Source organism: Thermobia domestica, chromosome 3, assembly GCF_964235325.1.
Source record: "Thermobia domestica chromosome 3, izTheDome1.hap1.1, whole genome shotgun sequence".
Classification (NCBI taxonomy): Eukaryota; Metazoa; Arthropoda; class Insecta; order Zygentoma; family Lepismatidae; genus Thermobia; species Thermobia domestica.
The window spans coordinates 222,606,461-222,626,843 of NC_137456.1; the positions used below are offsets into that span (position 1 = coordinate 222,606,461).

A 20,383-nucleotide genomic window follows, 5' to 3' on the forward strand; every position below is an offset into this window, starting at 1 on the left:
GCGCCTAGTGCTATCCAGCTCAATCATCTGAGATCTATGATTGATTCAGAAGTTGGAGACGTTCGAAAAATCGAAGATTCCATTGAATCCATGTGGAAGGATGAAAGTCGTACGAATTTTGGGAAAACACTGGGTGGTGCGATTGAAAGGTCCGAAGTTACAAATCCAGTTGGGACTCAGTATAATAATTCATCTTCAGAGGGCAGTTGTGTCTCAGTTATTGATAATTTTTATGCAAATCAGAGTGGTGCAAATGAAATATCCGAAATTAACTTGGAGAATTCGGGACAGTGCATTGCGAATTCTCGGTTAATGGACAAATTAGGAAATAGTAGTTCAAAAGAAAATTCGAGTCAACCTTTAGTTGTCGATTTAACATCTGCAGTTCTGAATGTTGAACGTGGTCAGAGTGAACATTCGGCGAGCAATGCTAGGTTGCCAGATAAGGATCAAGATGGTGTTGTGAAACCCGATGCGAAGGCTAGTGGAAAGAAAATAAAGCGTAGGAATCGTAGGAAGAAAGGATTAAAGAATAAAACTTTAGTGGTAACTCCGGATACAAACTTAGCTGAAAAGAAAGTGGAGCTTAGTCATAGCATTCAATTGAGTATAGCAAAGTTGTTTGCGGTTGTTTTTCGTCGGGAATTTTCTATTTTCAAACTAAATTGCGAAAAATTAATAAGAATAATTTCTTTTTATGATAAGAATTTATGAAACTTTTTCTTCGGTTTGAGAGAAAGGGAAATCTTCACTCGATTAAAGGTACGAATTTATTTCTTATTTTTAAAGAAAGGAATATATTAGTACTAGACAAGAGAGGTCCTGGACTGGCTTGAGTATTCATATTAGAGTCAAGTGTGAGAGGTCCTTGACTGGCCTCGAATATTTGCGTCAAACTTCAGAGGTTCCTGACTTGACTGGAGAATTTGCTTTATTATTCAATTTTTGAAGATTTACAATTCAGCGAACAATTCTTTGGAATTATATTAATTTTTTTCTTTTCTCAAACTGAAAAATAAAATATTTATTGAATCCAGATTTTGACTTGGCAGCGAGAAGACAGATTAATTATTGTAATTTATTTGTAATAAACATTTATTTCCTGAATTGGTTGTGTTGTTATTTGTTTATATATATATATATTTACTGTTAATTTATGAACTATCACTCCTCTGGATTTCCGAATTGAAACAGCAGCCTGAGCTATCCGGATGCTTGCTCGTGTAAAGCCCCTTCTGAGGCCAGGCTGGATTGGTTTTTCCCACCTTGTCTGCTAGGCTACGGATGGGGGCGTTACAGATCTCAACCGAGCCACTTCGTGACCCTTGTGAGCTTGAAACATGAAATGTTTCCTTCTACACTTCTAGGATTGTGATATATGCTTTGAACCAGGTTCATAACATAAGACGCTGTCCCATCGTAGGATTTCAACCACTGTCCCATCTTACGAACTAGCCTTCTGTTCCACCTTTGTCACCTTTTACAAGACACTATAATATCTATGACGCCTTCGTGCTTTGTCAACATTCACATACTTATATAGTTGTCACAACAGAAAAACTAGGTCAAAATTGTCACTTATTGAAGTACAGGCGAATTTTATATAGCATTCAAATATTTTAGAAGCACATTGTTCAAACATACTTGCAATACTCATGTATTTCTTGTTGCAGCTAGTCACAACTACAGTCGTGCCATTTCTTCATTCAACCTCTACACATTAACACCTGAAGCGTGTCATACAACGCGCTTAATAGCGCAGTGTTGCCAGTGCCCCATTTTATGAACTGTCCCAACTTATGCAACTCTCCCGTAGTGCTGTTATAGGTACATATAGAAAATTACAAACAAAAAAATATATAAACATAACAAATATATATAAAAATTACAAACATCAAAGTACCAAAGTACATTGTCGGACCTCCTTGGGGGGTGGCCCCTCTGGGCCCCCCTTCCCTGCGCCACTGTATATATATATATATTACGATATTAGTAAAACTTGAAAATATGGAGGAGGAATGATGAGTCGGACAATTCTCTAATTACAATATTGTATTGGGTAAAGTTTTGATATATATTCCTGAATTTGATTGATTGAATGTGAATATTGTCGTTTTACAAAAGAAATGTTGCAAAGATAGCTTAAGTTTTTAAATGGCCAAAATTCTGAATATTTCTTAGAATCAAAGGTGTTGAAATTTCAAATGAAATTTATACTGTATATTTTCAAATGGTTACCGGTACGTCAAATTGCTGTAAATTTAATCATCAACTATAAATACATATCCATTATCTTTATTTGCTATAATTTTGTATGTTTATTCTATGTTATTGGATTATTTATTTAAACCGAAATTCTTCCACTCTCGAAAGTTACCAGAGAACATTTGCAGTTCCTCTTGGCATCGTCCACGTTGGCAGAGATGAAATAGTTTATACGTTGATTAAAACGGTGCCAATCAACTTATTTAAAAAATGTTTTCCTTGCTTTTTGTGCCTTCTAAAACATTGATTACCAGTTGGTTATTATTTTTCATTTTGCGCTCCTGAATTCCATGAAGGAGATGATCATTAAATCTGTTTTTGAGTGCTGATTCGTTATATCGTTTTCACCATAAGTGTTTTTCTAACGTATTTCCACCTCATAGCCAGTTTTCCTGTCACGTGAGTCATCCTGAGTTGACTAACATATTCTTCATGCATTTCATTCTGTCTTTAGCTAACGTTTTCTTCCGCCTCCTCTTCTTCCTTTCTGACATTCCTTTTCGGGATATATAGGAAAGATTGGACTGCTTTCATTTTATTTTCTCACGTAGGAGGATGTGGTGATGCCTCTTCATTTTTTTTTTTTTACCTTTATTTCTGAAGTAGCATTTAAATATAGACTGTTGAAATAGCAGAAAGAATCTCTGGGTGGAAATTCCAACAAGACAAGATTACAGATAGTTCAAAGATGAGTGCCTTTTAAGGGTGTTTTCAGTGTTGCCAGAGTATGTCCTTTTATACACAACGGATTCCACTAAATTTTTCTCACATTAAACATATATCAATATAAAGGTATCTGTGGATATTGTTAAAATTATTGAATGCAGAATTTACCAGATTATACTAGATGAAATATTTGCTAACTTGCTAGGTTAATATTTAGTAATGGAGATTAGTACTAACTGTTTGCAGCATATTTAATAAGTTACCAATTCTTCTCCTTTGCTCATTATGTAGGTTTTGCTAACTCGTTGCCAGGCCTAGAAGAAGAAGCTTCGAGAGGGGGAGTCAGAAATATGTTTGGGAAGTCGTTAATATATGTAAACCATTCTACATTAAATACCTTCCCAGAAAAAAATAAATGAAGTAATGTAGGTCAGTTTTATGTCCCACGATTATGCCGTGCATGCTAAAGGAAACGATGATGATGAGAAATGAATGAAATGGTGGAATGAATAAAGTGAAAGGAAACGGGAAATTTCGAGAAAACCCACGAAGACTGTGTTTCACCACCACAAAGTCCACTCGGCGCGAGCGGGGATGGAACCAGGGACTTCATGCAGAAATAACTACCCAGGGTTTTTATGTGTGGTAACCATTTTTCTTTTAAGATATTCGTTCACTTTAGCTCATTACTAGAATATAATAATACCAAGTGAGTTTCGTCGTTCCAAACCAGAAACGATTTATTTCTACCACCTTTGATCCGAATGGATGCTTAACCTAATGTATGGAACCTATTCTTGGAACGCTGAATCGATTGTAAAAGAACAAAAAAATCACTTCATGATACTTCTTGCCGTTTTAGCTCTATGGCAATATTTAAACCGGAGCTATTACTAAATTTCAACCACTTCTGGTTTCAGTAAAATAGTGCAGATTGTGACGATATATTCTGTTGTGACTTTAAAATTATTGCAAGAAATTGTTTGTTATTACCGATTACCGTTTATGTTCTATGGCGATAAACATTAAAATCGGTTAAACAGAATTTTAACGAAGATGGAATTTGTTGTTGATAGGCTGAACCGATTGCAGAAACCATTTCCCGATCATTTTAATTGCTTTTATTCTATATAAATTATTATTGAAACCGAAAGTAGTAGTAAATTTGAACCACTTTCCTTTTTAGTAGAGGGTCAATCCATGCCAAATGATCGACAAAAAAGAAGAATTGCCGCTCAACCTTTTCAATAAAATCTAATTGTTTCATAAATGTTTATCCTATATCAGGGTACTTCAAAACCACAATTAATTATTTTTATACAACATTCCATGGCGAAGCATCGCCTGCCGCCATTTTGCGTTTTTTTAGATTTTGGGCGTTTACGTTGTTTTGAATATCTCAGCATGTATTTGTCCTACCAAATTAAAAATTGTTGGACGTCTCCAACTCGTGCAGAGGTAAAACTTTGATCGCTTAACATTTTTTTTTCTTAAAACCACTCGAAGGCCTTGAAATCAGGGTCTACAGTAGCAACATTTTTGGATATTAAAGACATGTTTGGAAAGAGGAAACAACAGATGTAGAGGTCTGAATTTGTGTGTGCATGTAGTCCGGGGCTATAAGTTAATACACAAAAATTTACAGACCTGTAGCTGCTCCCACAGGCCTGGAAAAAATCGTAAAGGTGAGAAATTATGCCAATTTGGCATATTTCACTGTCCAATATCTCCAATGGGCGTTTATAAAAAAAATCTGAAATTTTGGGAATAGTTAGTCCCAAGTCAGTGAACACTTATTTGTTTTAAACACTGACTATGGAGTGTAGATCAAACGAAAGGACAACAGTTTCCTGCATGAGTTGACAGAAAACAAGAGCAAGGAGTACTTACGGACTTCTGTTGTCAAGTGCGCATTTTGACTTTCCTCGCCTTCTGCTGATAGCGGCATTCTTCACCAGTGCTACTGTGGTGCGATAAGACATTATTACAACTAGAGGAAAGAAACGAACTTGAGAGCCTTGACTGGACTAACCATTCACCCTACTTTATTTTACTTCACAACAACAAATTTCCAGTTGAAGTTATGAAGAAAACATTTCCTAGAGTATGACGTCATTCCTTACTATTTTGACCCCTTCTGCTCAAAAGCACAAAACGCGCTTTCTTGTGTGTTATGATATACTAAAGGACTAACTATTCCAAAAATTTCAATTTTTTTTTTATCCAGGCCCATTGGAGATATTGGACAGTGAAATATGCCAAAGTGGCATAATTCCCCATCTTTATGATTTTTCCAAGCATTTGGGAGCAGCTACAGGTCTGTAGATTTTTTGTGTATTAACTTATAACCCCGGACTACATGCACACACAAATTCAGACCCCTGCATCAGTTGTTTCCTCTTCACAAACATGTTTTCAATGTCCAATAATGTTACTACTACAGACCCTGATTTTACCCCCTTCAAGTGGTTTTAAGCAAAAATGCTAAGAGATCAAAGTTTTGCCTCCGCACGATTTGGAGACTTCCAGCAATTTTCAGTGCGGTAGGACATGCTGAGGTATTCAAAACAACATAAACGCTTAAAATCGAAAAAAACGCAAAATGACGGAGCCGTTGCGTCGCCATGGGATGTAAAAAAATAATTAATTGTGGTTTTGAAGTTGCCTGATATAGGATAAAGATTCATAAAAAAAAGGGTTTTTTGGAGATGGTCGAGCGGCAATGCTTGATCACTTAGAATGGATTGACTCTAGAGTGTTGCGGGTGGTGATGATATATTCTCTTGCGACGTTGAAATGATTGAAAAAAAAATGCTTGAAATTATCTGTTACCGTCTTTTTTCTATGGTGATAAACATTAAAACCAGGAAATGGTTAACAACTACTTCCGGTTTGAATATAGAGTGGACGAAGGAGATTGGATATTTTCTTGAGGTGCTAAATCGATTGTAGATAACCACTTTTCGGTATCCGTTACCATTTTTGTTCCGATATCTATCGACAGACAATTAACGGACGGGCCGTCATTCTAGTTTTGTAAGACTTCGACACTTATGCATAGCGTAGTTAAAAAGTTTATTATTATTATTATTATTATTATTATTATTATTATTATTATTATTATTATTATTATTATTATTATTAATAATAATAATAATAATAATAATAATAATAATAATAATAATAATAATAATAATAATAATAATAATAATAATAATAATAACAATAATAATAATTGTATTTTAAAAGAACCGTTTATTAATCCATACAAATAAAATATACAGGAACAAACATTTTTGTTGGATGCTTGAGAGGCTTCCTTAATGAAATTCGATCTATTGGAAAATCTTTAGGTTAAACGTGCCCTTTAGGCTAAGAGAGACGATGATTAAGGGAAATGAATGATGATGGAAGATTTGGTGGAATGAGAAACTGGGAGGAAAGGGATACCTCTAGAAAACGCACTGACACGAAGTTGTCCACCACAAACTTACCTGGCCGAGAATCGAACTAGGAATCACAGGCACCAAAGGTAAATGGTCTACCACTGAGCCACCGTACCCCTTCTCCCCACGATTTATTGAAGTATATTCTAAGTAGAATGTTTTAATAGCGTAATGGTAGTTTCAACCTTTCGTATTAACCTTTTAAATTTTTCTTTTGTGATAATTTCTTTCGCACCAGATATCATTAAACTCTTGTTTCCTTAATCTGAATGAGGTAAGTGTGGAGGCTCTGTATACACAGAGAAAAATCCGTTCTCCGGACAGCGGTATATTGTACAAATATACGTTATCCTCTTGCTTACTACAGAAATCAGTACGGAGCACACGTTATCCATATGCTACATAGGCACTGCCCTTCGATGTTACATGATGCGGTTGCAGGATGTCTGACATGTAACAGTTTTCCGTAGTTCACATGCATATACTTATGTTACATTCCTCAGCTGTATGTTATATACGTATATTTGTATGTGAGATGCTGACCGTCTATATTGTTTCATACGGAAAGTACGTATTGATGGAACACTTATACAGAAAGTATTATAAAACATGCGTTTTCAGTTATACGTCTGCTGTACGTTAAGTCCAAAAACTACAGGAATTATGCATGTAACCTATCTTTTTAAGTATGTCACCTACAATTTTTTTTTCTCAGTGTAGGGGAACGTGGGGCATAACGGGGTAGGGGGGCATAACGGGGTATCGGTATTTTTTGAACTGTAATTAACTGCAATCTAGCGATAAGTACCTAAACAAAATTCTCAAGGACGAAGGGCTGTTGCGCTTGAGCAGCGTTCTTATCAGTTGAAAAGGAACAGTGCTGTGTGTCAGTTTTTTGTTTTCGCGCTATGGCATATAACGATTGGGATTTTACTTCGGTCAAGGTAAGGCAAGTTATTTATTATACACTTTTAAACTATTGATATGTTGAAAGAATATTTCTTCTGTGTTTGTTGTGTGTTTTTGAGGTTTACGGATTGTAAGTTATAACAGAGATACTCGTTGATTTAACACTACAACTCATCTGGGGCAAAACGGGGTGGGGCAAAACGGTATTGCAATCACCCCATATTGCCCCATTACCCCATTATGCCCCGTAAGAGTATCGATTGTGTAGTTTACTATCCAGCTCGAAACATTTCTTGTTAATGCTGGGATTGCATTTGCGCAGTTTTGTTTAAGTTCTTCATGCTGAATTTTCAAAATTTGGTTATGTTGATTTGATACCAGGAAATATTAAGATTTAACTGACAATAATTCGATGTAATCTGCATAAACTTTGTAGTACAATTCCCAATGATCACATTTTTTCTTTTTCTTAATAATGCCTAATTCAGAATGTACCTTTTGAAGTAATTATCAACATTTTTTTTAAAAAAAAAAAGAGTACTCATCTTTTGTTATATTTGATTATTGAGTCTAATAAATGTTTCATAAAATTCAAGTTGTGTTGTATAATAGTAATCATATATTGTTGTTTTATGATAAGTCTATATTAGATCTGGATATTATAGATGTAATAGTGTACGGGGCAGTATGGGGTAGGGGCATAATGGGGTTGACTGAATCCAATGTTCCATTATGCCCCACGTAGGGGGCATAATGGGGAAAAGAGCCATTTTTGGAATAAGCTAAGCAAAAAGGTGCAAAACAATATTTTTGAAAGGATTTGCTGGTTGAAATATCACAATAAATGTCCAACGTGTCTACCGCAGAAAAATTAATGCAATTGAGATATTGGTTACCAATTTAGAAAGACAAATATCTTAGCTTCCCCATTATGCCCCACGTTCCCCTACAGTCCTTACTAGCACATTGAATGATTAAATTAGATTAGTGGAACACTATTCTTTACATTTATATTTACATATTATTATTTCTTGCTAATTTAACCTAGCGAAACGGGTAATCGATGCTAGTAAATAAATAAGTAAACAATGAACACTTATCCCAACCATAGTAATAAACCTTCCGAAATTTCCTATAATACACACAGAGAAAAATCCGTTCTCCGGACAGCAATATATTGTACAAATATACGGTATCCTTTTGCTTACTATAGAAATCAGTACGGAGCATACGTTATCCGTATGCTATATAGGCACTGCCCTTAGATGTTACATCATGCCGTTGCAGGATGTCTGACCTCTAACGGTTTCCCGTATATCACATGCATATACTTATGTTACCTTCGTCAGCTATATGTTATATACGTCCATTTGTATGTGAGATCCTGACCTCCTATATTGTTTCATACGGAAAGTACGTATAGTTGGAACACTTATACAGAAAGTATTATAAAACATACGTTTTCAGTTATACGTCTGCCGTACGTTAAGTCCAAAAACTACAGGAATTACGCATGTAATCTATCTTTTTAAGTACACCACCTACATTTTTTTTAGTGCAGGGATGCAAATAAGCAACAACATTTTACTAGCCCAAAAGAAAAGCTACTAGCCCACATCCCACAATATAATACATTTACTTACCTTCGGTATGATATTAAATACTCGCCCCGGGCTAGTGGTTATTTGCATCCCTGCTAAATATCTCTTCCCAAGTCGAGGGCATAACCCTTGGGTGGGGCTAGCTTAGCTAGTAAAAAAGAGCACGACTCTCATAGACCACTCGTATATACCTTCTATTCAGAATCCTCTTCGTTTTCTTCCCATATAAAGAGCATAACCCTATGGGGGAGCTAGCCATCAAGCTAGCACTATATATATATATATATATATATATATATATATATATATATATATATATATATATATATATATATATATATATATATATATATATTCGAGTGGATGATAACCTTAAGGAATCGTCATTTATTTTCATATTTCATTTTTTGATGTGTATTCACAATCGTCAGAGTTGTGTTTGAAGGAACAATACCAGTTATTTTAACCAATTAAATATGTTATATTACGCAGAATACTCGATTATTATACTTGACCCACCCTGTTTCATTAACCGAGCAGTCGGTTCTTTTAATATGCTAACTAGGTTACTGGTGATAGGCTATGTTCGTTAGTGGTAACTATGTTATCGGTTAGCTTACCCCTGTAAGTTATTACACTGTAACCTAGCAATATTAACCTGTAACACAAGGTTGCGATCACCTCTCGTTAACCTTTTTGGCTTGGCTGCTGGGACACACGACTTTGTTGTCCCTATATTGACACACTAACTTGATTACTGTCCACCTTTTTCTTGTTTACTGGTAATCTTTCTTTCTTTTCCTTTTTTTTTGCGTGTATCACCTTAAAAGTTGATTACCTTAAATCAGGGTTTCTCAACCTGGGGGCGCGTCCCCTAAGAGATCGCGAAGATAAGCGGAAGAGATAAATATATTTAGAATCAAATACCGGAAAATATTTTTAAATATTATTTTGAATTTTGTTCTGATAGATTTTTTTTATTTTTATACATACTGTTAAGAACAACAAAACGTAGGTCTACTAAACACTTTCAATAGGTGCGCAGTTGTTTAACAATCAATTTAAATGAAAGAGGTACGATATGAAACTAATGAGAACTGCATATTGAAATACCAGAAAAACAAAAATGCAACAAAACCTGCATATTGAAATACAACGAAAGCTAATGATACACCTGAGCATGATGTTATTTCTCTAGTGCGGCAATACATGGTTCAATCTTCGTGACGCACAGGTCATTTAAAGTACGCAATAACCTTTTATAACAACTGTCCAAGTTTTTCTAACCAAACTTAGAAATCACTTTATTTTTTGTCATATGACTCAAAATTAAGGGAGTTATGAACTTTTAAAATTTTCAAACGGCCTCCACTTTGAAACAGTATGACGGATGGAATTCGATATTTGCAGTATGATTGAACAGACCAAATTTGGTTTTAATAAATTTGCTTTTTAGAGAAGTTACTGTATCCACTATATATAATACAAAAAATGGATTCTATCGTGAGATCTTTGCTATAAGTATTTTAAAAATTCCACGCAATTTTATTACAAGCCAGAAATTATAAGAAGGTCGCTGGCAAGAGGATGTGATAAAATGGGGATCGCGATAGGAATTAGATTGAGAACCATTGCTTTAAATTAAGCCACAGCTTTTCAAATCAGAAATAGAGCTTATCTACTACCACTGGGCAATTACGTGCTATCGTCAGTCTTTCTTCGGTGATCATTTTAAAAACATATGCATCGTCCAAATCCTTGATTCCATTTGATATAGTGCTTCATGCAATCTTTATATTGCTTACTTTATTAAAAAGTGTTTTCAAAAGTCAACGTGTTTTCTCAACATCGCAAATAACTTTCTTTTCTCTGACAAAGATCTTCTAAAAATATACATGGAAAGCACCATTAATTAATACAAAATGTTACTTTTATGTTAACATTTGTTTTAACATGCATATATATCACGCGAGTTTTCTCGTTAAACTCCCAGCCGTAAATACATTTATGAGCGCACTCTGTGGATTACGCTGTACGTGGTTAGGTACGATCATAAAATATTTCGGGTGTATTGGTTGACTCTCCAGAAGATGTTGGAAGGCGTTCTGTTCATAGTTTTGTTCCTTAATTCCGGTCATAAATTACTTTGTATAATTTCCCATTTAGATTAAGTATTTCTAAAATTATAAATCTTGCCAAAGAATATTGAAAGTTAGCAAATGTGAATTTCAAGGGTGTTCAGGATTTCTTGCTCTGATTTTTTTTTAAATCTTTTAACACCAGAAGCAAAGTCGCGTTGACATTTTAACACGTGGCAAGTGTCATTATGTGTTTCGCTATGGTGTGTCATGTTTTGAGGCTTAACCTTTGTCTCTATGCTGGTGGCGTAGGTTGCGGTGTGTGAGGCTTTAAATACTGTAGACATGCCGTGACCCATCTTATAAGAAGCTGGCAACGGTTTCTAAGCTAACAATAGCAAACAAGGATCCATGCCAACGCATTAACAGATCAACGATACATTATTTTAAGTTTTTGCCATTTTTATTAATTTTTTTTTTTTTTTTTTTTTTTTTTTTTTAACTAAATGAATGACGAAAACAGTCATTTACACACGAGCACGTTATTCAAGAGTACTGTCGAATAACAGTGTACAGTGTACGGTACATTTGTAATGCTTATATGATTAATAACATGAATGATATGAAATTAAATTTCTATTTTTACATCCAACTGATATGCTCTTTAGACTTATGCAGTCATGTGCAATACCTAGAGCCGGTAATGGCCCATTGAAGAACCCTTTTATCCGGCCCATCTGATCTGTTATTGGAAATGTATTTCTTACGTACTCTCTAAAGCCGGAATTGATTTTTTTCCCCTGGATAACTGATTTCAGCTTGAGAATATCCTCCGCGTTGGAATATCCAGTGCACTATTGAATATTGAGAGATTAACTAACTAACTAACTCTATGGCCTATAGAACCCGGAGGTTCAATGCCGCGTTCACAAAAGCTCTCCACTGACTTCTATCCTTAGCTAACTGCATCCAGTTTCTACTTCGTATTCTAATCTCTGTGAGATCCATCTTAATATGTCCTCCCATCTGCACCTAGGTCTTCCTAATGGTCGTTTTCCGATTGGTCTTCCAGTCAAGACTTTGAAGGCGTTTCTACTTTCATCCATTCTAGCTACATGACCCGCCCACCTAAGCCTCCTAGACTTGACGACCTTAACAATGTTGGGTAAGCCGTATAAATTATGTAGTTCCTCGTTATGCAGTTTCCGCCATTCCCCATTCCCGTTCCTCTTGGGACCGAATTGAGAGATTAGTTCAAAAAAATGAAGGACCAAATTTTAGGATTCAGGATTCAGATTTCTGGGCTTTCAGCATCTACGGCCATTTAGCCCGTCATATATGAGGGATGACGTCCTTCGGCAAGCATACTATCCGGGGAAAGGGAAGGAAGAAAGGATCGGGGAAGGAAAGAAGCCGCCTGGGATCTATAATTTAGGTACCACCACGGCATTTGCCTGGTGTGAATGAGGAAAACCTCACTCAGGATGGATGGCCTGAAAAAGCTTTTTACACTTTTCGACTAAGCATCCCCACCGGGAATCGAACCCAAGACCGCTCACACCGAAGTCGAGAGCGTTAGCGACTACGCTACGCGGAGCCACAGGATCAAATTTCCCACCAGAATAGTAAATAAATAGATGTTTGTGCCTTTCTTTAGTAAGTAAATATTTTGGTTACTGTTATAGCAGTTTTGCTGTTTCTGTGGTAGTACTGTACGATGAACAAATTTCTCCATCAAATATAGCTATTCAATTCTTATGAAAATGTTATACATTGTCTCGTGCGGTACACGATACCAGTAAGTCCTTTGTAATTTTCTCTCCCTCTATTCCAGCTTGCACATGCCTGGGCTAATGGATAGAATGATTGATGAAAGCGAAAGATAATAGAATAATTGCTGCAAGGAGAGTGTAGGAGAAAACGGGAGAACCCTATGGAAACCTACTTAGCCTACGCTCACAATTCCCCAAGATACTGCATTTGTCATATACTCATACACCGCACCCTTTACAGCTTCACATATCACCGATCCATTCTTTGGCGCATAATAAACTATATCACTATACCTCGAACGCCCAGAACCGCACGAAAATGTCCTTAGAATATAGATCTATCCAAAAACATACATGCGGGTGGTATGAGCCATTCGCATGTATTATAATTAGAGATTTACATTATGAAAGACACCAATGTAGAACTCGAACCTGAGAACCCCCATTGTCAACAAGTAGGCCCGAATATGATAAACCACCCTACAGAGGCTGGCATTGGCCAAGAAAGAGTAACAAACTAACAAACATTCAAGTTGCCAGTTTCTAAGTATTTACAACGTATACTTGTTTTGTAGGGTATTGAGGGCCAGTAGATTTTCGGTAGGCCTTATTTACCGACCATGTACTTGTCATTTTATCTACAAACATGTTTTGAACTAAAACAAAGTAACTACTATCTCAAATACTAAACATTATGATCCTCACAAATATACAAGATGTTTCAGGTTAGCTTTATTATACGCAGAAAAAATGAACTTACTTTGTCCCCCTAAATTATATCAACACATGGAAACTGGCATCTCGATGCTTCAACACTGTCAGTGTTTCGTCTAACTATGAACAAGAAGACGAACACTCTCAAGCAGGCATTGTGTGAGTAATCACTACTTGTGATGTTGTCAGATTTCTCCTAGAGTGATTCTAACCTATGAAATTTTACACTGAGCCTTATTTCCCTCTGGGCCTTATTTGCCGCAAGTACCTTATTTATTTATTTATTTATTATTTAAAATGGCGGAGTTAAGGCATAACTTTTTCTTCCACTCAACCATATAAGGTGACCATAATATAGGTAATTACTCGCCAGTCTAATTTTATAAATTGTCCATACCAACAATTTTAAAGTATTTTTAGCAAGTGTATTCACCTTTATTTTCCTTACATTGTTTCAAGACCTAGCTGGTATAACTCGATCATTACTCTACGACTTCCCTCAAAATTCCAGCATTCTCGCAAGCTCTGATAAACTTTCGCCGAATATAGGCTGGAACATATTGTAAGGATAATTATCTCCGGATTAATACACATTTTAGTATACATAACATAACATGCATTTCGAGTATATTTACAATATGGTGTTCGTTATTGGTTCTCTATGGTTTTGGCTCCGAAGCTTCCCACCACCATCAGTTAAAGATCTTCCAGTTATCGTAGTGGTTATGCCTATTCGTAATCATATATAAAGATATAAGTAAAGTCAAAGAGCAAATCAAGTCAATCATCTTATGAGGAACATATATTATTTCAGCAACCTCATGTGCAAGCCGTTCCGTTAGTGAAAAAAAAAAAAAAAAAACACTTTCACAATGTCCTTTCTCATACCCCTATGAATGTATGAACTAATATTGTTTGAACAACTAAGTTGAGTAAGTATATAATTATTAATAACTACTACTTGTTCGCCTAAAAAGTAGTCAAATAATTATTCAGTTTATCTTAAGATTATGAACAATAATTTTAAAATGATTTATTTATTTATTTACTTAAGCGCTACTCTCCAGGTTGTATACAAAAGTAGTTACGATCGGAAAGCAACGAGAGCTCTTTGAGAAATTTGAAAGTGGCTTTAAATTAGACCTATATTTTTTCTAGTGTAATCCTGAGAACTAGATAATAGGTCCTATCCTAATTTTTTCTTACTACATACGGTCTTGCACCCTCCTTATCTAGTACTAACATAAACATTTGTGGCACTACAATAATTGAGAATCGAAGCATCCTCCGAATAACGCTGTATGGCACATTTTGGACTTCTCTGGGCTATCAGAGGAATCATGCTGTACAGAACATACCTGACATATACTGAAAGACTCGTTTCTCCATTAGGTGGGCAGGAAAACCGACAAGGGGGGGGGGTAAGAATATCCTAGGATAGATTTACCCCCTATTGTGAGTGAACAATATTTCCTTTTGTGAATAAGATTCATCGAAAGATATGACTGTTGTCTCTTTTGGCGCTCTTTTACCGGGGGTATATTTGTCCTAGAATAGTTTTACCATGGGGTATATCTGTCCTAGGATAGTTTTACCGGGATGTATATCTGTCCTAGGACAGTTTTACCGGGGAGTATATTTATCTGTGGTACTATTTTACCGGGGAGGTACATTTGTCCTAGGATTTTTTTTTTATCCGGGGGTATGTTTGTTCCAGGACTGTTTTACAGGGGGGTATAACTATCCTAATACTTTTTTTTTTACCGGGGAGTATGTTTTACGGGAGGTATGTCTATCCCGTTACAGTGGCACAGTGATAGAGTGCTTACCTTTGGTTCGTGGGGTCCCTGGTTCAATCCCCGCCCAAGTAGGTTTGTGGTGGACAACATCGTGTTCGTGGGTTTTCTCAGATACTCTCGTTTCCTCCCACTTTCTCATTCCACCAATACTTCCATCATCATTCTCTTGCTTTAATCATCGTCTCCCTCAACCTAAAGGGCATAATCATAAGATGTTAAACTGAAAGATATCATTTGATTTCATTTCGTTTCTTTATTATCTAAGATATGACACAAATACGCTCGCGAACTCTGAGCGGAACATTGCTGTATTTGGAAGCCTACTACAGTTTTCTTCTCTTTGCTCGGTTTCACTGAAATGTCCTATACATTGTTATTCAGTGGAATGCTTCATTCGCTTTTGAAAGAGTCAATAGATGTAAAATCTATCAACACTGAGTTACATTGAAATGGCACGGTATTTTCCTTTTAATCAATATACGTTATAATATTTTGCATTTTTTGCCCAATAATGTGCAGAGATTGTCAAAAATTATGAGCTTGTTTTTAACTTTCTGCTGATACTATATCGTAAACTAAAATGCAATGAAGGTGCAAGATAGATAACATTAGTATGAATAAAATAATAATAATAATAATAATAATAATAATAATAATAATAATAATAATAATAAAACACTCCTCAAGTGGGATTACTTCCTGCTGCCAACCACATGTTAGTTTTCGTAACGTTAATGGAATAAAATCTAAAATACTGAAGCTCAATAACTCATGTAAAATAACTGCGTTAACACCGTCACTATCGAAAAAGTAATATATCAAAATGTCAATGTGGCCTAGACTAAATAACTCTCAAATACAAATAAGCACTGTTAATAAAAAATGATTTATGTTTAAAAGCACGACTTCAGTTTTTAATCATGTATTTTTTGATCATTTACATTTACTAATTTGAGATAAGTTTTGTAAGAACCAAATTGAAAGTTTATTTATTTTTTAAATAGTGTAAAAAAAATTGTAAATGGTTTGTTGGGTTACACTTTAACGTTCCTTTTAGCATCTAGGGTATATAAGATGTAGAAATACAGATTAAGATAGAAGCCGAATTAATGTTCAAATTTTTCGAGGAATCAAACCGTGGACTTTACGCAGCACAGACCACACGCTAGCCACTAGAACAATAAGATTAAGTCTTCAAGTTTTACATCCTACGATTATGCGGCTAGACTGAAGAAGACGGTGATGATGAATGAAGGAAATGGTAGAATGAAGAAAGTGGGAGGAAACGGGAGAACTCTGAGAAAACCCCCAATACGGAAGTTGTCCAGTACAAAGCTCACTTGGTGCAAGCTGGGATCTAACCAAGGATCCCATGCACCAAAGTTGAACGCTCTACCACCGACACACAGCGGCGCCCACTAGAACAGCGAGGAAAACATAATTCGTAAATGTGGGCATGTTTTCTTGTATGAACTTCTATATGTTTGATGCAATAAATGCGTTTCATTTATTGATTCTTTTATTTTTTATATTTTCTCATCTTGTCAAAGGATATTTTAGTGCAATTTTGCTTGATTTTATCCAGCTTATTGTGTTACTAGCATCAAAATCAAGGGAGAGAAAATCGTCCCGTTTTAGACACAAAAATTATTATCACGTGACACATATTGATATTTCAAACCTTCTATATTTGACTACGGCTGAAGTGGATTTGGTGCTTTGCTTCACTCTTCCAGATGCTATCTTTAGAGCGGAGAATTGCAAATGAGGCCTATTTACATCAAGTTATTTATTTATCGAAAGATTCTAATACTTATTGCAGAGCTGCATACAGAATCTTTAAAGATAAAGGAAGAATGAAAGCAAGTGAGACAGAATTCGCTTGGACTGTTGTTCCAATTTTGACCCATTTAATTAGAACGTAAAATAGCGGGAGAAAAGTGGCGGAAACGACAGAAAAAACAAGCCGAGGTTTCTTAACTGCAAGGCATTGTGGAAAGCGGTTTCCTGCCTTGATGGCCATTTTTACGTAAAAGATGTGACGTGTGGAAAGGAAACTTGCTCTGCGGGTGCGACTAAAATGAATAGCGCCTATGTTTAGCGACGGGTGGTCTATTAATAACACGCTCTCTCATACGGCACAATGTCTATGCTGTCTGCTGCGTTACCAAGTTTTCAAGGAACGGAAAGCAAAACATCACACGATCAGTTTGTTCTCATTTAACCCGTGGCCCATGTCACTACTAGGGCTGACAGAACATCAAAACATTGGCATATGTTATGGGTCTACGACCTCTATCACCTGATCTCCACATAATGGGTTCTTTGGATATTCGATGTAATTTACCTGTTCTTGAAGTCATTAAAATTTCAACAAATGTGACAATGAATTTTTTTCCTATGTAGTTCATTGTAATGCAATTTTGCAAAAGCTAAAGTCTTAAAATAATTGTCATCTTTACAATGAGGGAAAATGTGTTACTGTTTATGGAAATGATAATAATTGAAATAAGACATTTTGTTCTGTAAATTTTATGCTATGTATTTTTTAAATTGACAAAATATACACGAAGTAAAACTGAAAACATACTTTACTATAATGAAACTTCATCGTGCAAGCTTAAGTGATCAAATATATAATAGGAATTCTTTACTGTACATTAAAGGAAATTAAGGAAACATAATATTTCGTTACCTATTTAATGCCAACTAAAAGAAAACAGGGAATACTATTGTGCAATATGATATTTCCTTCCTGGACAATATTTCGCTACACATATACATACATTATATATATATATATATATATATATATATATATATATATATATATATATATATATATATACAGGGGTGCCCATCCCCCCCAAAGCTGATGGCGCACTCCCCCCCAAAACTAATAATCTCTTCCCTCCTCAAAACTCAAGTCCTCTAAAAACAATTGCCCAGTGTAGCAGTAGTTTTTATAGTACTAGTAATTGTTATTTTTGTTGTTTTTATTTCCTGTAGTACTATTATAGAATGCTTGTAGTAGTAGTAGGGCCAGTAGTAATTATAAAAATGGCATTACTTTTATTAGTAGTCTTGGTAGTGTACAATACTAAATATGTTCTATAAGGATATTGAAGGGTATAAAAACTTCTACACACTGTGTATGGCACAGGTATTCTTTTTTAACAAATAGTTTTTTTTTTTTTTTTTTTTTTTTTTTTTTTTTTTTTTTTTTTTTTTTTACAAAATATTGATATAATTCCCTTGCACATGAAAAGTAAGACGCAAGTTACAAGTTATTGAGTTTGATACCAAAAGAAAATGTTATCCTCGAAATTAGCCTACAAAAAGAAGTGATATCCAACAAAAAACATTCCTGTAAAAGAGCCAAGTTTGAGTGGACTCAACAAGAATTGAAATCACAAAAATAGGCGCCAAGTTCTGGTGGACAACAGTTACAAACACTCACTGGCTCACTTCAAATTTAGATTTGAAACTTGGCTGTTGTCTGTATGGTTGCCACTAGCTCACAATTATGTCAAACTACATTATAATTTTCAACAGACAACATAGGCAAGTTTCAAATCTAAATTTGAAAGTGATTCCTTGAGTGTTTGTAATTGTTGTTCACCAGAACTTGGCGCCATCCTTTCATATAGCAACTTGCGCGGTACTTCATTCATAGAGTTTCTAAGCAGGGGGTAGGGGGATTCATTCACGAGAATTAAAAAAAAAACAAATCGCATCGTGTTCCAATGTTATTCTGACGACAGCAAAATTACTTATTCGATATTAGAGTAAAATTCTTCCCCAATTTTTTTTATTCCCCTCAATTTTTTTCTCGATGAAACACCTTGCGCCATTCATCCCTCCTGTGGGCGGCCCTTCTCTTAAAACGAACCAACCTTTCCTTTCATACGGCTACTTGCGCGGTACTTCATTCATCGAGTATCGAAGCAGGGGGTACGGGGGTTCACCCCGGAAAATTTTTGAAAATTAGCTTCTCAAAATCGTGTTTTAATGCTATTCCGACAGTAAAATTGCTAGTTCTAAAGTAGAGTAAAATCCCCCCCAAAATTTTTCTCGATGGCGCAGCTTGCGCCATACATCCCCCCTGTGGGCGGCCCTGTATATATATATATATATATATATATATATATATATAGTGACTAGAGTTCAATAAATATAGTAAAAGATAGTCACTAACCAAAACTTATTCCCGGATAATTCTAGATTAAATATAACGGAAAATATACTTGTTAAGTACGGTAATTTTGGGTAATATGGGCAGTTCGATACTAATGTTTAAAGTTTTCGGAGTATTACTCATACCAGAATCAATCTAAAACTGAATTTGTTAGTTGATAACTTTGGGTACACCAGTTAAAAGCTGGATACAAATGTGTACGATTGTTGTGCTGTTATTTTGTGTTATTTTCAAAAACAAAGGTGAGTAATTGTCGTTATTTGATTCGCACATGTTGTTGTTTGTAAATTTCGGTATCATGGATATAAGGAATTCATGCATTATAATCTTTTGAATACAATAGTCAGCTCATTTATGGTAATCTACAGACATTGCATTATCACTACCTGCAAAGAATGGAGCTGCCCGATTACATTCTAGCTGCAGTGTTGCAAATTACTGAACACTGTCATATATAATATGGGCATATTCATTTTATACAAAATGGGTAGTTATGATAAACGTGCACTGAACAATTATCGGATAAACAATGAAACATTTTCATCTTATAGATACCATTTTCATCTTGAAAGAGTATGTTTTGAAAAATATTGGAAGCGCAAAAATTATATTTTATTTCAAAGTACACCTCTGTCTGACTTGAAATAATTGGCTACAACCAACTGAAAAATCTCTAGAATACACATTACAAATTTGTGCCAAGTATTTAACTTCGTGATCACAATGGTCGACCTTTAACTAAACTTGAGTTTTTGCCACATTTTATCGCAAACGTGGTGAAAAATCGGAGAAAATGACAAAGACAGTCAACGGGTACCGCGCTCGGCCTTTCTAACCCTAATGCAATAGTAAATGAGGCTTATGTTGGAAATAAATTGAAGCATATGAGCAAAAACTATATTTTACTTACATTTAAATTTATCACATTTGGTTTC

At 35.3% G+C, this 20,383-nt stretch overlaps 1 long non-coding RNA gene across 1 annotated transcript in view; it reads right to left on the reverse strand.

The window, feature by feature from the left end:
* Positions 1–20,383, reverse strand: part of LOC145680972 (uncharacterized) — a 405,154-nt gene that overhangs the window by 194,907 nt on the left and 189,864 nt on the right. The window lies entirely within an intron of this gene.